A 21,818-nucleotide genomic window follows, 5' to 3' on the forward strand; every position below is an offset into this window, starting at 1 on the left:
GTAACATGGACTGAACGGCAGGCTTATCTCTGAAACACACTACGAAATACAACCCACCCTGTAATGGAATGCAGAGGACACGGTTTCAAAGAAGGAACAAATGCACTCTGGATACTGACAGGAGGGTTGTTGGTATGATTAACTACAACAGTGTAAGGTTTCTTGACTTTAACACAAAGGTAGCAAAGGGTTGTAAAATGTGTATGTGCCTTCATGGAAGGACGTGGGTCACATAACCTCAATGTACCTTGGGCTGTAGCTGGTCTTGGTGTTTGACTGGGTCGAGTTTGCTTCAGGGAGCTTTGCAGGCTTCTGTGAGGGAGTTCGAGACAGTCAGCTGCGGGTATGGCACGGCAAGACAGTTTGGCGAGCGAAGCTGGATGAATGGCTGCAGGTTTGCCTACACGGCGGCTTGGGGTCAGGAATCGTCTCAGTGCTGATCGGCTCTGAAGCACTGGTTGAGAGGTCTTTGTCTTAAAGCGGCAGCTTCACAACGGTCAGCCTTGCCATTGGTTGCAGATTGAGGAACTAGATTGGCTTGAAAACGTTCTTTAAGGCAGATGTCTGTAGATGTACGTCGTGGCACTTTTCCCAGGTTCTTCGATGGGCTTGTGTTGTCCTTTAAGGCAGACGGCCCACAGCTGGTGGAGTTTGTTGCGTTGTAAGGTTCCTCTGTGTTCTGTAGCTCCCTCTATTCCCTGGGAGATGTTTAGGGGAGGGATTTTGCTTCCCTCTTTGGACATCCTGAGCTTCCTTCACTAGCAGAAGATGTAAGGCAAACTGTACCTTCAGCCAGGGTCCAAGGTTGAGTTTTTTTCTTTTTTCTTCTTGTGAAGTCTTCAGATCTGCCAAAAGAGGGGCTTGGCCCTCTTTTAAAGCCAAGTGGACCACAGTGATTGGTTTAGGCTAAGCCTACCTTAATGAACCAATCCTGGGGTCCTGTCATGACCCATGCCCCTGGCCCTCACTGGCAAGTCAGCCTTCCACTTAGGGCCAGGTCAAAGGCCTTAAAACCTCATCCAAGACACTCTTGGAGTCAGTCCTGGCGCCTTTGGCGCCAGGCTCATAACCATCATGAAGACCAACATTAGAATGGGACTATTTACTTGGGACTATTTAACTTAGGGGGGGGGGTTCAATGAACTGAGCTATGCGGTCTAGTCTTTTGGGTGGCAGGCCTGGGACTACTTTGCGTGTGGCAGGCCTGGGACTATTTTACCTGGACTACTTTACCTGAGACTATTTAAACCGCACCCAAACAGCAGAACATGCTTTGCGTTATTCTGCTGTGGGCAGTGCAACGCTCACCGTGTGCAGTAATTTGATGCCAGCTTACCTGAAACCAAGGACCTGCAGAGAGAGAAGGAACACTACGAAACTTACCTGGAACAGTATCCTGTCTTCAGTCCATCGCCGACTTCATTTCCACTCACCTGAAGGTACAAACTCCATCATCCGGCACCGCATGCATCCTGGAATACCATAACCTTGAAAGAGGAGAAGGAAAGACAGTAAGCGTTTACTCACGTTTCCTCCCGAATGAAGAAAGCAACACAATTCTTACCTGGTAGTCTTCTCCTGGTCAGTATCATTGCTGGAACATTACAGCGCTCGATGAGAAACATCGGAACCTGCAAGGAGAGAAAAGACACAGGTTAGCAATATAAAAGGCGAAACAGCGCCACGCATTACTCACCGGACAGCATCGCGCACACAGCGCTTTCGCCTACCGGCCTATGCTCCTCTTCAAACTGCATGACAACACCAAGATACCTTTCCATACCTAAAAGGAAAGCAGCAAGACATTATTATTCGAACTAAGAGGAACATGAGAACTGCATATAAAGACTGTAAAGCAGCAAACCTACGGAGTTGCAGCTGGCCTGAATTCCCACAGGGGGGCTTGCACCATTGAAGTAACTTGGTCGCTGCTCGCCCCCCACATCTACGCACCCCTGACACGAGGAGCAGGACGGAGAATCCACCTTTTACAATATTAAGGTGAGGAGAGGGCCCAAGGGGGAGGAAGGAGTTGAGGCCAAGGGAGGTGGGAAAACATAGACAATCTGGTATTGAATCCAGCTCTCCTATATTGCAGACCCATCTTTAACCAGAGGCCTTACCAAGGGAACGGGAGAGGGTTCGAGAGTGCAAATCATCCAACCAGGGCTGGGTGGCGTCCCCGTGGATACCAGGTGAGCGTAACAGGTCCTTACCAACAATCTCCAGTATGCGTGAGGTCATACCCAGAATGCTTTGCAACAGGAAAGGTAGAGGTGAAAACGGGAGCAAGGTGTGCCCCAGAACTAAAATGGCAGAAAACTTCTCAAAAGAAAACTCTGGCCGCTCTCCCTTTTGACACTAGGTTCCACCCATCTTACTCTTTGTGTTCCAAGACTGTCTTTTTAATTGCCTTCTCTGTGGTCCCTGTTAAAGTGGCAGGCCTTCCTTGAAGCTGCAGCTAGTCCAGACACTCTGGCTCCTTCAAAACACATTTGCGTACCCCAAGCGGGGTGGCCTACTGTAAGCCACAGTCCCAGGCACAATGCAATGTCCTTGATACTGCGGACGGGAGCTGGCTTCAGTTTGACAGTTATATATGAAAGGTTGTTGGGTTTCCGATATCCTTTATCCCCTGGAGCCAGGTCCCATGTGGGCCTATTTGAAGTACCCTCTTGGTATGCTAATCATTGCCATCAGCTGCAGGACCTAACAAAAGAACGGGGAAGATCCATGGAGCCTATTAGTTAATCAGACTGGTCATGGTAGGGGGAAGCTTTTTCCTGCAGATGACCGTGTACTCGTGGCTGTCACATTCCGAATAAATATGACGGGGCGAACTGCCTGTAGTCTGCGTCTGCCCATAGTACACGGGTCTGTTTTTGTTGTGGTATGGGCATAGGAAAATGTGTGTGGATTAGCCCCATCCATTGTCCTAAGGTTGGTCTACATCATTCCATTTCATTATAAATTTCAAAAAGCCCAGGCGAGCGCATGCCCACTATGCAGATGGTCTAATTCCAGACACCCTGCTTTTCATTGCTGTTTCTATTCAGGAAGAAGCTCCTTTCATTTGCAGATTTTTTTTCTGCAAGATGTGGGACAATGGGTGGTGACTTCTTGCTGCATCAGCTACCCTTACTGGTTTCCAATATGGTCTTCATTACATAACATATTCCCTGGAAGCGGTTCATAGGATCTTTATTTTAAAAAGGTTTGTTTCAAAATGTCTAGACTGACAGTAGCAGTCAAGCAGATGCTTAGTTTAAAAAAACTGGTATGCATCATCGTATAACATATGGATGTCAGTCTAGTTTTTCCGCCATGCATAAAGCATTGTAATCGATAACCATAGTTAAGATTCCCATTCCAATGGTGGTTTCTTGCTGATGACTATAACGAGTGTCCATTGCAAATTACACATTTTCATTTGAGCGCTCAAACTACTCTTAAACTTAACCATAAGCAGGGCTTAAATTGATTAAACAATCAGACGGTTCATATCACTCCTGCTTCATATCCCCTTTAGCTCTATATTTGTTTGATGTCCCAGTGAAGGGGATGGAACCTGAACATGTTGCGCAAAATCAATTTTTATTTAAAACAAGAGAATGTATGTGCCTCAGGCACATGACCATCTTTGTGCATGCTCCCCACCTCAAACACTAGTCATTTATTAGTATGGTCAAGGCTTGAGAACTGCATGCCAACTGTCTTTTTCCGCTTTAACTGGTATGGTCAACGCTTGGACAGTGAAATTTCTGAAGAAATTTGTTGTCATGCAGGTGACTACATTTCCATTTTCTCAAGCATCTCATCCAAGAGATATGTTGGATGTGAGTGAATTGGTCAGGAGGGGCTCTGCACCGCTCATCACCAAAGGAGTTGGCCCTGATCTCTACCCAGTAGTCCTGGACTACCGCTGGGAGGGAGTCTCCCATCACTGGTGCTTTTCGTGAGTAGCTATTGTGGGCTGAATGCTGAAGACTCTTAAGCACATTCTGAGTGTACAACCAATCCTCGACAGGATGACTTCAGGGACCTATAAACATGGGGTTTCTATATTTGAGCATACAAAATTGGGTGACGAGTGGCACTGCAACCAGCCAGGTAGGCCAATCGAACGAATTGGGCCTATCGGAAAGAAGACGACTCCCTCACAAAATTGACTGACTGTTGCTTCAACAATGTAATTTCATCCAAAACTGGGCTATGCAAAGAATGTTTAGTCTTGTTTTCATCTCGCTCATATGAAGCCTTACATACTGATTTCTAGGATGCATGACTCCATGAGCATGATTCAAAATCATTGCACATTTGAACGGACTGCCCATGTGTGCAGTGCAAAAAGGAAGTCTAGTGCCCAAAAGGTGTCTGCTTGTCTCTACATAAATTGACCATGTAAGGATAAATATGTACTCCCCGAAGTCTAGTAGGCTGTTGCTAAGCTCACCTTAATAAAAGCTCTTGAGGGAAGCACTCGGCCCAAGTGTAGCCCTTTGAATTGAAACACTGGGCCAAGGTTGCAATTCTGACTAATCTGCAGTGCATGGGCCTATAAGAATTCTGGAAATCTACAGCGCACACATCCATTCCTTTTCTCTTTCCCTCAGAAGCCCACTGTGTCTCGAGCGCTGGTTCTCTCTAGGCTGGATTACTGCAACAGTCTTTCTCAATCTTCCTTCCTCTACTCTCCGACCGCTGCAACTAATCCAGAACAGGACTGCAAGATTTATCCTTGGCCTCAAGCACAGGGACCGTATCTCTCCAGCCCTGAAGTCTCTCCACTGGCTCCTGGTGGCTGCAAGGATAAAGTTCAAGACACACTGCATCGTCCACAAGGCTTTCTGGGGTCGGGCCCACACTAAATCTAGCTCTCGCTTCCAAAATAACGTCGTCCTTGTGCCCTTCGCTCTGCTATCTCCATCTCTGAGGGTCAGAAGGTTCTCCAGGCCGAGAGTGGGGGTAGATCTCTCTCCTCTGTAGGTGCCTCCCTGTGGAATGGCCTCACTGCACCTCTCAAACTTGAGCCAGACCACCTGAAGTTCCAGAAGCAGTTCAAGACTTTCCTTTTCTCCTCTGCTTTCTCTTTCCCTCCCCTGCTGACCAACTGTCTGCAATGCCGACTGGTTGCTTGGCTACCCTCAGTCTCACTGGGTATCGGGCTCCACCACGATCAGTCTCCCCTGCACTGACTCGGGGCCAACTTTACAGTTAGGGGCTGTAACTGTAAACCTCTACAGTCCCCCTGCCCTGCCTCCTGGCACATACCCAGAGCAGTGCTGTCCTGGCTCCACTTCAGAGCATTGCTGCTCTGATTGCACTTCCTCCTGTCCTCTCCCTGGCACTTCTCCTTCCTCCTGCACTTAGCATTGTTGCACTTGCATGAGCTGAATGACACAAGGCCTAGTAAGATTTTGTCCTCCATTTGTCTTTCCTCCCCTGTCTTGTTGCGCCTAGAAACACTTGTGTAAAGGTGTGTTGTAAATGACTTATCAGATCATTCCTCAACCTGCAGAGGAGGCAGGAGAGGAGGATCTCAGCAGGTATCACCATCTTAAACTGATAAGTGCTAAGAACTTGTTTAAATAGATGTCCATTCCTTCCCTCCTGTCCCTTTTTCAGAATAGCAGAAAAGTGAGTAGGAACTCTTTGGCGTTGATCTGAAAGCGTTTGGACATTATAGTCAGATTCAACAAGTTGTTTAGAAAAGGAGGCCGGAGAAAGAAGGGGCTTGCGGCCACCTTGAACCACTGAGCTGGTACAGCACTGTTAGGAAAAGATTTTTGTTGCTTTCCCACTATAGACCTCTATCAAATCCCCCCGCATACGTTCGCCCCCCCCCCCCCCTCAACTATTTGCTTTTTGTATCCTGACTTGACTTTTTTGAAGGAAAGTGAAGTTGTTTTACTTTATTTGCTTTGCTTATCTATTTTGGGGGGCACTGATCAGTCCCTATGAATAGCGGTGCATGGGGGGGGGGGTTCCCATTATGACATCCCTTATTTTTAAGCTGGAAACAGCACCTTTGTGAGGTGTGGCAGGGGTACTTGTTATCCCTTTTTCGAGGGGATTGGGTCCTCCGACGTATTCCATATCTATGACAGGTAATGTGCTGTGCTGTTTCGGAAAATCTTTGGCTCCTGCGTCGATGCGCCGTCCCCAATGACCTCCTCTGACGGCCGACGTCACTCGATGTGATAAGTAGGACGTATGACGCCCGTAGCCTCAGTTCTGTTTTTTCCGCGAACGTGTTCGCTTCGGGAATCTTGGTACGCCTCGACTCTTTGGAGTTAGCTGTTTTCTTCTCGGTTCGTTGAACCTGTTCGGTTTTTGTGAAAACCTGTTCGTGAAGATGTCTACTTTGTCTTCAACCCCGCGTCCGGGCTTCAAGAAATGCGGGGACTGTGGGTCCAAGATGTCGGTCACGGACTCGCACGACGCCTGCCTCTGGTGCCTCGGGGAGGCCCACGATACGGACGACTGTGTCGACTGCCAGTCGCTCACGGCCAAGGCCTTGTGGGAGCGCAAGAAGCTGTTGGTAGGTCGGGTGTCTAAGCCCCGGAAGTCGAGGACTACGTGGCTTTCGACAGATGACTCGAGAGGCGATCTCCACGTCATCGTCGGAAGTCCAGTGGGTCTCCTTCCAGGAGTAGGTCTCGCCACTCCTCCGCCTCTTCGAGGCATTCCCGGAAGCGCCGGCATCGGTCGCCTTCCCAGTCCTCTTCGAGGACTCCACCTGTCGGCGGGTGGCTTATCCCACCATGCAAGCAACACCGGAGGAATGGGCTTCCTTCGGGAAGCAGATGTTACCGATTCTTGAATCGCAGGGCACCGGTCCGTCCGCGCCTCCAAGTGGGGTCGGTCGGCACCGGTCGAGAGACACCGCTCGTACGCCTTTGGGCTCGGGTAGTCGGCATGGCTCGCGGGAAAGGTCCCGCTCAGACAAGGGTAGCCGTTCTAGCCTGCCCGTTCCCGGTCCTCGACACGCTCGAGACCGCGTGATCCTGTGCCGTCTTCGAGGAAGACGTTGACGCCTGTGGCACCGAGATCGTCGATTTCTCTTGAGGCTCTGCCTCAGAGGGGGTCGTCGGCGCCTAGGTCGTCGAGAGACACGCTCGGAGCTCCGGCTTCGAGGCCTGTGTCGACGCCATCGATGCTGGCGGCGCTGCAGCTGACGTCGACGTCGATTCTCTCGGCGCCCTCGATGCCTTTCGAGGCGGTGGTGTCGGAGGGGCCCCGTGGCATGGGGTTAGCCCCTAGAAAGGCTTTGGCTAAGGTTGGGCATAGTTTTGGTCCCCAGGTGTCTTCCTCTCACCGCCTGGAGTACATTTCAGAGGGTGATTAAGGCTCTGATGAAGGCTTGCTCCCGGTTACGGTACCAGATGAGCTTATCTCGGGCCATAGTCTGTTTGATGACCTGAGGCAGTCACTGCATGATGCCAGTGGACTGGACACCTCTCCGGAGGTGCAGTTTTGTAGGCCGGAGCCTGGCACTCATGCCGATTCTTCATACCGCAGCCTTATGTCTCGGGTCACCGAGTACTTGGGTTTGTCGGCTCCCCCAGGGGAGTTCGTTCAGGATGATCTCACGGACATCCTTGATCTTTGTCCCCCCACTGTCACGGTATTGCTGTTTCATATGGCTCTGCAGAGAAGGGCGGCGGCGGCTTGGACTGCTCCAGAGAGTCTCCCGGCAGTGGGCAAGTCTTTGTCGTGAAAATACCATCCAGCCAGTAGCGACCCCTGCTACTTGTCCAGGCACCCCACTCTGGAGAGTTTGGTGGTGCAGGCGTCTATGGCCCCGGCAAAGTAGGTGTCGTATCCTACCATCCCTCCGGATAGGGACGACAAATGTTTTGATGGCTGGGCGAAGAAAGTGTTTTCTTCAGGGGGTATGGCGCTTCAGTCGGCCAACTCCATATGTGCCTTGTCTCGTTTCACACACTCTGTGGAACTGTGTTGCATTAGCGGCTGAACATATTCCCGAAAGGGACGAACGGGATGGTTTCCTTGCTATGGTTCAGGATGGCAAGGATGCCATGTGTGAGACCGTTCAGTCGGGTTTGGACATGGCAGATTGTGTCAGCCGGTCAATGGCGGCGAGCACCGTAATACGCAGGTTTGCGTGGTTGCGGAAGTCTGGGTTCGCTCCTGATGTGCAGTCCCGGCTCCTCAACATGCCCTTTGACGGTGAACATCTTTTTGGCAGCAAGGCTGACGAGAGCCTTGAGAGGTTGCAGACCCCCAAAGCTGCAGCGAAGTCGCTGGCCGCTGCAGTTCGACAACCTCTGCCTTTTCATCCTAGGGGACAACAATGGAGGGGAGGTTCCTTTCGCTATTTCTCTTCCTTCAGTAAAGCAAGAGGAGCTAGCAGTTAAAGAGGCCACCGTAAGAGTGCCAGAGGTGGAGAACGGGGTACTCGAGGTGCCAAGGCTGCTTGGGCAGTTGCCTCTTTGCCCTCAGGCAACGCCGCAGCCGCTACCACTCAGTCATGATGCCAGGTCCCATGGTTCGCCAGTTGGGGGAAGGCTGGCGCAGCATCTTGTAGAGTGGCGTGCCATTACTTCAGATGTGTGGGTTCTGGGGATCATAACCCACGGCTACTGTCTTCCTTTTTGGCAGAGGCCTCACGACAATCCACCTGGGAACCTCTTTGAAGAGTCCGGATCCGCTCCTTGCGCAGGAAATTCAAGCCCTGCTGGAGAAAGGCGCAATAGAACTGGTGCCTGTAGCGGAGAGGAACAAGGGATGGTATTCCCCTTATTTTTTATTTCAAAGAAAGATTGGGGATTGAGACCCATCATGGACTTGCGTGGTTTAAACAAACTCCTCAGGAAGGACAAGTTCAAGATGGTTTCCCCTCTCAAGCCCCACACCCATGCGGCAGTGTTTTCTTCCCCAGGTGAGGGCTCTTCACATTCAGCAGATGGTGCACAGGTTTCAACTTGCCCAGAATCTCCCAGCGTCCGAGTTCTTGAGACTGCTCGGCCTCATGGCATCCTGCATTCTTCTGGTGCCAGAGGCTCGTCTGCATATGAGATCTTTGCAATGGGCATTCAAGCTCCAGTGATCTCAGTCCTCCGGCACGCTGTCGGAACCTGTTCAGGTGCCGCCCTCGGTCGCCCAGGACCTTCTGTGGTGGGCCGTCGATGGCAATCTGATGAAGGGGGCCCCATTTTGGCTGCCCTGGCCGGATGTGACGATCGTGATGGACGCATCCCTCACGGGATGGGGAGCTCATGCCAACGAGTTGACGGTCAGCGGTCGTTAGTCTCCGTCGGAGTCCAGACTCCATATCAGTCTGTTGGAGCTGAGGGCCGTCAGGCTTTCCCTGAAGGCTTTTCTGCCGACTGTGCGAGGAAAGTGTCCTGATTCTAACGGACAACACCGTGGCCATGCGCTACCTCAACAAAAAGGGAGGGCAGGGTAACATCCTCTGTGCAGGGAGGCGATGCAGCTCGAGTTCTGGGCCATCCAGCAGGAAGTTTCGATCTCGGCCGTTCATCTGGCTGGAGATGACCACGAGACGGCGGACGCTCTGAGCAGGTAGAGCACGAGCTCTCACGAGTGGGAGCTGGCTCAGGAGATTCTCCTGGAGATCTTTGCCCTTTGGGGGACCCCTCAAGTGGATCTCTTCGCTCCAGTGTCAACCGGAAGTGCGAAAGGTTCTGCTCGTGGGAATTTCCTCCAAGGAGCCTTGGGAGACGCGTTCGTGGTGGAGTGGTCAATCCCCCAGCTGTACGCGTTTCCTCCAGTCCCCATCATCCCGCAAGTACTGCGGAGGTTCGGTTCCCGGATGATCCTCATGGCTCTGGCGTGGGCCCGGAGGACGTGGTACCCGGACCTTCTCGACTTGGCCATCTGCCCTCCACGTTGTCTTCCCTACCGAGACGATCTGCTCTCACGAGAGGGGGGTCAGGTTCTCCATCCAGAGGTCAGATCCCTCAACCTTCACGCTTGGCTTCTGAAAGGTTGAGGTATAAGGATTGGGACCTCCCTGAAGACGTGATGGTGGTGTTGCTCTCAGCCAGGCGGCCAGCAACAAAGTCTCTGTACCGTTGCCGTTGGAGAAAGTTCTGCGACTGGTGCAGAGTTAAGAATGTGGATCCTTTTGAATGTGACATTCCCATGGTTCTGTCTTTTTTGCTTTCCTTGGCCCACAGGGGCTTGCAAGTGGGGACCATTAAAGATTACCTGGCGGCGCTGTCTATATTTAAGCGCTCGTCTGAAGAATGTTCCTATTTTAAAATTCCTTTAATTTCTCAGTTTTTGAAAGGGCTCACTAATGTGTTCCCTCCGTCACCTTTTCTGGTGCCCGGTTGGGATTTGAACCTTGTTCTTATGGGTGCTCCGTTTGAGCCTTTGCATTCTTGCCCTTTGAGACTGTTAACTCTGAAAACTGTTTTTGGTTGCGGTTACTTCCGCTCGCAGAGTGAGTGAGTTACAGGCACTTTCAGTTAAGCCACCCTTCACTGTGTTTCATTAGGACAGGGTTGTCCTTAGAGTTCGTCCTTCTTTTCTTCCGAAGGTGGTTCGGAATTTCATTTGAGCCAGAAGGTTGTTCTTCCGGCGTTCTATCCTCCTCCTCATCCTGGTAATGAAGAGGAGAGGCTCCATAGGCTTGATCCTAGGAGAGCGTTGAGCTTTTATATTTCGCGCATGTCCCGGGTCAGAGTGGACGATCAACTTTTCATTGGTTACGCTGGAAAACGTTTGGGACAAGCTGTGACGAAACAGACTTTGTGTGGGGCCCATTCTACCAGGGGAGTGGCTGTGTCTACTGCCCTGCAGAGGGGTGTTCCTAATCTGTGATGCAGCCACCTGGGCTTCCGTACATACTTTTGTACGTCACTACTCCCTCGATTCCATCCGAGGGCAGTATCTAGCCTTTGGCAAGGCAGTCCTTTATTCCGCAATTTGATTGGGCATGCTAAATTTGTGTTCTAAATTCTTTTCCCACCTCCTTGCTTGGTACTGCTTTGGGAGTCTGTCATAGATATGGAATACGTCGGAGGACCCAATCCCCTCGAAGAACAAGTTACTTTCTTACCTGGTAACGTTCTTTCGATGGGATGGTCCGACAACGTATTCCATATCGCTCCTTCCCTACCTTCCCCGCTGCAGAATTTCTTTTGCGATTGCAGCTTGTGTTCCGCAAGGCCTTGTGTGTCTGACTGGCAGAAAACTGGTGGCACACGTTCTGGGGGAAAAAACTACAACTGAGGCTACAGGCGTCATGCGTCCTACTTATCACATCGGGTGATGTCTGCCGTCGGAGGTTCTCGGAGACGGCGCATCGACGTCGTCGACGCAGACGCCGAAGATTTTCCGAAGCAGCACAGGTGTGGACATTACCTGTAATAGATCTGGAATACGTCGTCAGACCATCCCATCGCAAGAACGTTACCAGGTAAGAAAGTAACTTGTTGTTCTTATGTTGTTTGTAACTTTGTTTCTTGCATGATGTGCTCAAGACAGTCTAGAGGCAGCTGATAGTTTTCTACTGTGGTTTCTAATTTCGTGTTTATTTTGCAATTTTGAGTAGCATACAATCTAAAATAGCCGTCACCCTACAGCCTAAACTGTTCGGCTCTTTCCTGTGCCTCTGACACACCAGTTGTTCTAAGTTTTGGTTTAGGACTCTGAGACCAGAACCATCTCCCTGCAGTTATTCCTCTCCAGAGCAAAGGAGGGGGTTGGGGAGGTGCGGGCGTGGCCTTGCAGTTCCACCTTCTTTTCCTCTGCCATGAGGTTTTTTTCCACCCCCTAAGAGTGATCATCTTTGCTGCTGCCCACCTTCATATCCTGGTGGTCTCCTGACGCAGTGGGACTAGTGGTGGTCTTATCAAGGAGGGACCTTCTCAGAACTAACTTTGAATTCTAGCTGAGTCTGACTTACCGGTTTTCAATTTACTGTCTTTCGCTTTTCACTTGTCTTGCTAATCGGCACTATACTAGACTGTCTTAAGAGCAAAGTGTTGGGGCTGTTTATCAAGAAACCCCATTGTTGAATGTATATGTGTGTTTAGTGTGGCTTTAGCGATTAGTATTTACATTTTGGATGCTTAGATTCATATGCTGTGCAATTAGTCCGACATCTAGTAGTAATCCTGGAGTATTGCATCTCACTTTCGAAGATCAAAAGAGGACGTCGACATGGGCGTGACTGTAACACTATCCCTAAAGTGATGTGCAGTGTACCCAAAATCCCTTGCGCGTCGAGGTCCCTCAGATTGTTTTTTTCCGTCCGCCTAGTTGGCCTCCTTATGAAGAGCTCGCAAGAGTTAATATTGCTTACTTTGTCCCACGACCTATGGTCGTCTAGTCTCCCGACTAATCTCTTTGATGACTTCCTCGTGGGTTTCCTGCCGCCAAAGACCTCCACAACTGCTCGCGACTGTCGACCGCGTGGCCCTCTGTTCTCTGGCCAGGCACTTACAGTAGGGAGAGTGGGGCCCCGGGTTTCTTTTTTAAGAATGTATTTCCTTTTCCCTTCTCTATTTGGTCTGGCTGCCGTCACCCTCTGCTATGGAAAGGAATCCCTTTAAATTTTGCCTATCGTGCTACGGCAAGTTTATGTGGAAAGACACCCATCGCAATCTGTCTCTACCTCGAGACCATGACGAGCGCTCGTGCAAATCTGCAAACTCTTTTGACCGAGAACATTGAAGGACAGGCGGACTAAACAGTGGGCGGCCTACGCTATGCAGGCCGAAAGCCATTCCCCCGTTGACGCCGTTTCTTTGAACGACGTGGAATCAATCAGCAGCCATGCCTCAGAATTTAAAGACATCGACCTGTCGGCGGAACCTTCAGGCTCCCAGATGCCCGTCCCCGACACAGGCCACAGGCTCTGTTATGGGGGGAGTTCACCCCCCAGTGAAAAGGGGACACAGGCAGCACAAATACCTAAATACACTACCCCTAAGGCCTCCTCGACGGAGACGTCAAAGAAGCACGCAACGCCAACAGGTTCGGCGCCATCCACGCAACTGTCTTCGCGGCATGTGACTGGGCATTCCTCTGGAAAAGGCGTTCACCCAAAAAAAAATACAGTTGGCGACGCACCGTCCAAGGGCACGCAAGCACCGAAGGCTTCGGCGGACTTGTCGACCACAACGGCGCCAACAGGCTCGTCGAGACCTGTCATTCAGCCGCTGAAAATATTTGAAAGCCTTGCAGCTATTATTTTGGCAGCTACAGAACACAAAGGCACTCCCTCTCATCGAGAGGAGTATTCTAAAGCCCCCCCAGCCTTTTTCAAAGGCCTTATTAGGAAAAGCTCCCCCTTCTGGGCAATCCTTTCCACCTCAGACCCTTCTGCATCTTCCCTAGGGAGAGATTTGTGAAATATGTGGACAAAATGGCCCAATTTATTGACTTTTCAGACAAATATCACTCCCTGCTGGCAGTCGTGGCTGAGGGCAGATAGTTTACCCACAACATATTAACCAATACTCTGGTCTCTGCTGAGACTGCTGGATGCACTCTAGCCCAGGGGACTTTATTCAAGAGACAAGCCTGGTTGAAGAACTCCGGCTTTAAACCAGAAACGCAGGCCTCTTATTAATGAACCAGTAGAGGACTCCAACCTTATTGGGAAAGCTGTCGACGACGCCCTAGAGACTGCCAAAAAGGAGCACGAAATGGAAATGCCGAAATCACTCAGCCAGATCACGGCCAAGCCCTTCCACCAGTATCGAGGCTCTAACTCCCGCTGTTTCTTTAATGGACAATCCTTTTCCCGGTCTCCCCATGGACAATATGGCTCAAGAAGTACACCATGGTCCTCTGGTCAAGGCTCTTCCGGTAACAGCCAGTATTAGCAGGGAGGTCCATGTAGAGGCAGGAACTCTACTCCTAGAGGCTCCCTGGCCTCCACCTCAGTGACTTGCCAATTCAGGTCCCCTGCCACCCCTCCCCAGTCAGGGGTTGCTTGTCATTCATTCACCCTTGGGAGGAGAATCGCATCAGACCAGTGGTTGTTTAAGACCCGCGGCTACTGCATAGTTTCACCGACCACCTCAATACCACCTACCGAAAAGCAGACACCTGTTGCCTGAACACTTGTGCTTCCTGCTGGAGTAGGTTCAAGTACTTCTGGAAAAGGGCACCATAGAAGTCCCCATTCACCAGGTAAACAAGGGTATTTATTCAGTGTACTACCTTGTACCCAAAAAGGATCTCACCATGCGCCCTGTGTCTTTCCGTCCAATGAGAGGGTTCAAAACAAGCTGTTCCAGATCTCTCACAAGGTGCAAAGCCATGCGACTGTTGGGGATGATGGCCTCCTGCATCTACCTAGTTCCAAATGCTTGCCTGCGCATGCATCCCATGCAAGAGTGGCTCTCGAGCCAATGGTGTCAGGCCAGCGGCCAATGGGATGATCTAGTGGTTGTCTCGCCAGTTCTCGTTCAGTCTCTGCAGTGGTGGTCAAGAGAAAACCTTCTGCAGGGGAAAACCTTCACTACCCCCGCAGTAGAAGCCACTCTCACCACTGATGCATCTGACGGGTTGGGGGGTGAAGGTGGGGGAGCCCTCACCTCCTTCATCAGACCGCACACAGCGTGTGGTCCCCAGCTGTAGCATACAATCACATAAACTTGTTGGAACTGCTAGCATTGTTCAAAGCCCTGAAGCCCTTCAAAACACACCTTTAGGGGAAGACCGTTCTAGTTCTCATGGACAGTACTATGGCCATGTATTACTTGAACAAGGGGGCTCTCAATCTCTAGGTCTGTCCAAACTGTCCCAGAACATATGGAAGTGGGCTCTCAAACGCAAAATGTTCCTCATGTCACATGTTCCAGGGGAACTCAATCTTCTGGTGGAGACTTCCCTCTACCCTAGAGCATGAGTGGCGTCTAGAAGAGGACATTGTGGGCCTCATTCCGAGTGCGGCGGTATGGGGTTAACAGCGCCTGTAAGGATGCTAGTGCCGTTAACCCCTTACCGCCGCATTCCGAGGTCCTTTAGCGGGTCCCACTAAGGGCGGCTGGTAAAACCAGCTGCCCCTTACCGGGAGCCACTAAAGTACCAGGGAGCTTATAACGGGCCCGTTATTAGCTCCCTGCCTATTCCCATTGAGCCCTATGGGGGCTGGAATGGGGATGGGTATTTTTAATGAGGAATTACCGGGTCCTCCAAGGTTGGAATGACCCGGTAATTCCTCATTCATGGAACCCAGACCAGATTTTGGAGGCAGCCATGGCGCTAATAGCACCATGGCTACCTCCAAACTCGTAATGAGGCCCATTGTCTTCACAGACTGGGGCTTCCCAGAGGTTGGTTTGTTTGCCATTCTGGAGAATGCCCAATGCCCAGATTACACCTCAAGGTACCCCCGGAACTGCTCCAAGAGGAACGGTCTCTGGATAACATGGTCAGGGAAATTTGTCTACACTTTCCCCTAATTCCCCTGCTCAAAAGAATGGTGCGCAAGATCCACCAAGAGCCAGTTGGGATGATTCTGGTGTCCCCGCCAGCCTAGGTTCTCCCATCTCATGGCAATGTCGTATCCACTCCCAGGAAGCTGCCGTGTCCATACAACATGCTGTCTCAAGACCAGGGGGAAACACTACATCATGCCCTAAAACGCTCAATTTAGCAGCCTGGCTCCTGAGGTCATAGGGTTCAGGCACCTCAACTCCCTCAAAGATGTATGGACATACTCTGAGAATGCCTAACATCAGGCATTGCTACTCCAGCAAATGGAAGCTCTTTGTCATCTGGTGTAATGGCAAGGGCATCAATCCTGTTGAATGCAGACCTAAACATATTGTCCGGTACCTAACTCACCTGTTATATTCAGGTCTGGCTTTCAATTCTCTAAAAGTTTACTTGGCGTACACCACATCCCAAAGCAAGATTTTGTGGTGGAAAATGCCAGTAATTTAAGCATTTATGGAAGGGATAAAGAGGCTTCATCCCCCCCTATTTCCAACTCAGTTTGCGGGTGGGACCTGAATGTTCTTACCAGACAAATGGGGCCTCCCTTTGAACCGATGCACAAGGCTAGCCTTAAAGGACTCGCCTACAAGACCGCCTTCCTAGTGGCGATTACCTCTATAAGGAGAGTTGGTGAACTGCAGGCCCTTTCAGTTTGGACCCATTTGTCACGATTCACACAGAAAAGGTGGTTTTATGCACACACCCATGCTTTGCGCCTTTATTTATCTCAAAGTTCCATGTAAAACAATCCATAGAAGTACCCACCTTTTTCCAGAACCCCACTAACAGGGCGGAAAGAAGCCTCCAAACACTCGATGTGAGGAGAGCCGTTTTCTGCCATCTGGACAAAACCAAGCTACTAAGGAAAAGAAACCAGTTTTTCGTTTCAGTGGCAGCTGGCAGAGAAGGGGACCCTGTCTCTAAATCAGCTATCTCAAAGTGGATCGTAAACTGCATCACAACTGTTTCTCTCTTGGCAAGAGAGATCTACCCTTCACGCCTAGAGCACACTACTCTGGGCACAGGGGCTACCATGTTCCTCTTGCATCATTTGCAAAGCAGCAACCTGGAGTTCTGTACACACCTTTACACACTCTAGGTCTGATTCTCCGGTGGGACAAGCAGTGCTAAGACATCTTTGCTACTGTTCCTTCACACATCCCACCACCATTTCTGGGTACTGCTCTATGCACAGCATGTGATTCTAAGAAGATTCAATAGCATCAGAAGACTGTCCGATAGCACAGCGAGTAGAGCGCTCGCTTTGACATCTCTGCAGAGCCTGCTGATGCAAGTTCGAATCCCGGCAGGGCCAAACTCAGCCTTTCATCCTTCTGAGGTCGATAAATGAGCACCACACACCGTGGGTCATAAGCAGTGTTCAGATGCCTGAGGGTTAGTAGCACTATATAAATGCCAAATGATTATTTATGCATTACTCACCGTGATAGCATTTCTGATGATTGTATCTGCATAGATTCACATGTGCCCACCATTCCTCCCCTCGTGGAGTAGAAGGAACATAGATCTCTTACACCTTCTGTTCTGTACTTGCTCACGCTGACTATAAGGCTCCCTCACGGCAGAAAAAATACAACCAGAGGGACTTTGGGTACACTGCATGTCACATTAGGGATATTGTTGGTCACGCCCATGTGCCCTTTCAATCTTTGAAAGAAAGATGCATTACTCTGCAATTACCACTAGATGTTGAACTATATGCACAGCATGTGAATCTAAGCAGGTGCACTCATATAGCCTTTTAAAAAGCATTGTTCTTGAACAGAAACAAAACCTACCCGCATAGCAAATGGCAAGGTCAGATGTTGGCTGCTTCTGATCTGGCATTGTATCCCGGAATGTCAAGCAAAGAAATTCTGGGCACCCCATCCTTGAAACAGACGAGAATCATTTAGTGCGGGATCCTTGAGAGGTTGGATTCCTAAGGCAATAGTTTCCCCAAATCTGATAATCCTACAACAACCAATATGAGCATTCTGGGCACTATGTCCCTGAGACGGACAGATAATTAGCAGATAATTAGCAGGATATTGAACTCCTGAGGAAGGGCTATCCCTGGGTTCTAGTATGTTCCCTATACCATAAGATCATAAACATCGAGGTGAAATACATTGAGTTGACAGACAAGCCCAGGTCAGAGATTGACAGCCCACCCTCAAAATATTAAATACATTAAAACTTGGTTTTGTGGTTATGTGCGTTCTGTTGGTGTACAACCGCTCATACATGTAGCAACACAATCCACTGCTCATTTCCTAATAAAAAAACGTTTTGGCATAATTTCTCAGTTGGGTGTGGACGGGGAGCGGGCTAGGGTCGGTAGGTGGGAGGTGGAAATACACCAACTATGGGTTTTTGTAGTGGGCACATCAGGTAGGGAGCCTGTGTTGGAAGTGTTTGTGTTAGACAAGGTCAGGGGTTTGGGTTGTGCCGGGAGGAAGGGAGACCAGCAATGGAGATGGTTTGCAGAGAGGGGTGAAGGGCAAAGCCCCGGTCGATCTCGAAGACAGCCGAGGGGGAGCGAGGCAGTGACCCTCCCCCCAAGGTGAAGGCCTCATTTCACCCGGCAAAGGCCTATATCGAGGGAGTTGTGGCGGCCCTGGTGAAGCCTGTGGAGGCTACACCAGTGGAGGCGACCTCGGGGCCCAGAGTTTCCCTGCCACCACGGAGGGAATCCTCTTTTCAGCCCAGGCTCATAGACTTTACTTACCTTATGCAGACCATGCTGCAAATGAGTCCAAGCCAACGTGAGGCCTGAATGGGACTATTTTATTACAGGGACTATTTTTCACTCGGGTGTGGTTCTGGGGAACTTCTTACCTGGGACTACTTTGCAGGCTATTTAAACCACGCCTGAACAGCAGCCCATGCTTTGCGTTATTCTGCATCCAGCAGCGTGACGCTCACTGTGTCTGCAAGTCAGCATCCAGTCTTCTGCCACGCCCGCCTTGAATCCAGAGCTCCTAGGCAAAAGGCAAAGAAAGGAGAAGGTTAGATCACAGACATTATTTGATTCCTTACCTGATTCCGGACCCAGCGCATCTCCGAGCCTGGAAAGGACATTATTTCAGCACACTTCGCCAGCAGCAGCGCCACATTATACTCACCAGTCCACTGCATCTTTTGACTCGGCGCTGCCTCCATCATTTTCTTCGTCGAAACCCAGCGCCTGGGGGGAAAACAAAAGGAATAACAAGGTGAGCCGAGAAAACCAACAAGGACCATCTCTTTGCCACCATAGGCTTACCTGCTTTACCACCAGAGGTGGTATTCTTTAATTCGCTGCATCTGCCTATGCCGCACCTATAAAGGGAGAGACAACAGCAAGTTAAACTCATGCAACTTTTACTGGACAGTGTTTGGTAATAGACTCCAGGCAAAATTCTTTTGGACCCAGCTGCAACCTAACAAGGGAATGGAACAAGAGTGAACATCGGACATATTGAGCTCTTTGAGCTTTATAGACACTGGAGTCAATATTCCTCGAACTCCTCCTGTACCTTCAACCCAGTGTAGTAACTGGTATCTACGCGCCCCTGCATGCCATGCAGGATGGGGAGCTCATCATTTAAAAACATAAGGTGAGGTTACCAAAAGGGAATATCGGAGGTGATTAGTGGGGAGAACGAGAACTGTTGGGGGCCATCACTAAAGTCCACGGGTGGCTAAATCTCTTTCTCCACTTGCAGGAGAATACTTCTACGAGTCCAGCAGACAAGATTAGGCAGGCCAGTCCAGACTGTCATCTCTTCACTACGCATCACGCTGGTGGAGACCGCAGCTGTCCGGGTCCGATCGACGCCCCTGTGGGAACCAGGTGAGCGTAACAGGTGGCCATTACGGACACGGATACAGCCTCTGAGGAGCTGGTTGAAGTTGTGAAAGGTCTCAAGAGGTTCGAGGAGGTCCGATCCCACGGGAGGAACCCCGAGGAGGCGGACGAAGAGAACTACAGTGGCAGCGGGGAGGCTTCCGTAGAGGAGCAACCATCGCGCCCGTCGCAACCAGTGACCGAGCCTCAGAACCATTTTGATGGCAATCCAAACCTTATGCACAGAGATGAGGACAAGATTGCCCCTCACCCCAATGGATGATCTGGCAGAACCGGGCCCGTCGGGAAGCCCTCCAAACAAGCGGAGGGGAGTTCATCCACCCGCCTTTACAGCCGTCGTGGCCTGCTCAACCTTCATCTCCTTCCCCTGATCCTAGGGATGACAGGGGAACGGATACGGCCACGACGAGACAGATGATGATGGGATGGGCCTTCCATCACCACCCCTTCGGGCCTCCCCGCCCGACGAAATTGGCTCCTTCCACGCCATGATTGCCAGGGCATCCAAGCTTTTTCAGCTCTGCCCTGAGGAACAGAAGGAAGGTTTCCTCTATCAGCAGCGCGAGGCCAAGAGGAAGACGGTCCTTGCGGTACCATTGATTGACGATCTCTGGGAGGAGTGACTTGCTCTCCTGAAGAACCAGTCTACGAGAAGTACTGGGTCCCCGATTCCGCCCCTTTGTGCCTTAGGGCACAGCCGACCCCGGATTCGGTCGTCTTGGCGGCGGCCAAGAAGAAGGCGCCGGGGGTTATCATCCTCAACTTCGACCTCCCCACCTGACGGCGAGGGAAAGAAGCTGGACGCCATGGGTCGACGAGTAGTCATCTCGTCTGCGGCGACGACTATTAAGGCGGCCAACACCCTAGCGATTGTGGCCCACTACGACAGGGAGTTGTGGTACAAGATCGCTCCCCTGCTGGACTTCCTACCGGACAACAAGCGGTCTGAAGCCCTGGAGATCCTAGAGGAAGGTGAGGTGGCGTCGGACCACGCCGGAACATTGGCCACGGATATCACTGACACTGGAGTGTTGGACATGCCCTTCAACGAGAACAACCTGTTTGGAAAAAAAGTGGATGAGTCACTTCAGGCCATCACGGCCGACACGGAGACGGCTCGGGCCTTGGGAGTGTTGCAGCAACAATAGCCGCCCTTTCGGAACGCCGGAGGCAGACGGGGTGCCTCGAAGGGATCCGGCGGCAGCTCCTCGACGTACCGCCAAGTGGCCCGCTCCTCGTCGCAGGAGGCCTACAGAGGACGCAGCAAGTCAGGAGGATCTCATCGTCGTCGCCAAGGAGGCCAAGGCAGCAAGGCCACCTCCAAGCAGGACTGAACCGCCGTAGCGTCGGGCCCCCACCGGAACACCCCTGTGGGAGGCCGGCTGGCGAAGTTCATCAGCGTGTGGGAGTCCATTTCCACTGACCATTGGCTGCTGGATGCCCTGGCCCACGGGCATACTCTCGAATTTCAAAGAAAGTGCCCCCGTATTCCTCCCGTGGCCAGGAAGGAAAATCGCATCCCTCGACTGCCGTTTGAAGTAAGGGCGATGCTCAAGGAGGGACAGCTGGAGGAGGGCGACTTCCCATCGTCGCTGGACTTGGAGGGTGCTTACTTCCATATCCCCATTCTAAAAGGACACCAACATTTTTTCAGATTTGTATTCCAAGGGCGGCACTACCAATTCAAGGCCCTGCCATTCGGGCTGAAGTCGGCACCCAGAGTGTTTACCAAGTGCCTCGCACCAGTGGCGGCGCGGCTGCGCCTGCGGGGATCCACGTCTACCCCTATCTGGACGATAGGAACTCGCCGTCGAACACACAGCAGAGACCGTCCAACTTCTCACGGATCTGAGCTTCTCCATCAACTACTCGTAATCCCACCTGGTCCTGTCGCAGATAGCACTGTTTCTGGGAGCCAAGCTCGATACAGTGGCACGATTGGCCTCGCCGTCGGAGGAGAGGACGAAAGCCATCTTGGGCAAGGTGCAGCGCCTGTTGGTCACGGGCGTGGCCAGGGTGAGATCCATCAAGTCCCTGCTCGGAATGATGTCCTCATGCATCTACCTGGTGCGCCTGTGCAGGCTACGGATGCATCCTCTACAAGAGTTCCTCGATGCCCGTTGGTTACAAGCGACGGGCAGCTTCGAAGACCGGATCCCGCTCAACGTGGTTTTCCGCCAAGCGATTCGATGGTGGGGCACCCGCGCGCATCTCGCGGCGGGGAAGGACTTTCAGACCCCAGTACATCAGGAGATGGTGACGACGGACGCCTCCCTGGAGGGATGGGGAGCGCACACCGGAGATCTGCACGCGAGAGGCCTTTGGCTCCCGGAGGAGAGGTCACTCCACATCAACATCCTGGAACTCCAAGCAGTGTTCTGGGCCCTCAGGTTGTTTCTCCCGTCCCTCAAGGGCAAGGTGGTGAGGATCTTCACCGACAACACCACCACGATGTTCTACATCCAGAAGCAGGGAGGCACCAGATCCCCAGCCCTGTCCAAGGAGGCCCAGG

General features: G+C 51.3%; 1 protein-coding gene across 1 annotated transcript in view; it reads left to right on the top strand.

The window, feature by feature from the left end:
* UBE2O (ubiquitin conjugating enzyme E2 O) overlaps positions 1–21,818 on the top strand; it is a 1,359,828-nt gene that overhangs the window by 601,601 nt on the left and 736,409 nt on the right. The window lies entirely within an intron of this gene.

The sequence above is a fragment of the Ambystoma mexicanum genome, chromosome 3q, assembly GCF_040938575.1.
Source record: "Ambystoma mexicanum isolate Mex_15411 chromosome 3q, UKY_AmexF1_1, whole genome shotgun sequence".
Classification (NCBI taxonomy): domain Eukaryota; kingdom Metazoa; phylum Chordata; class Amphibia; order Caudata; family Ambystomatidae; genus Ambystoma; species Ambystoma mexicanum.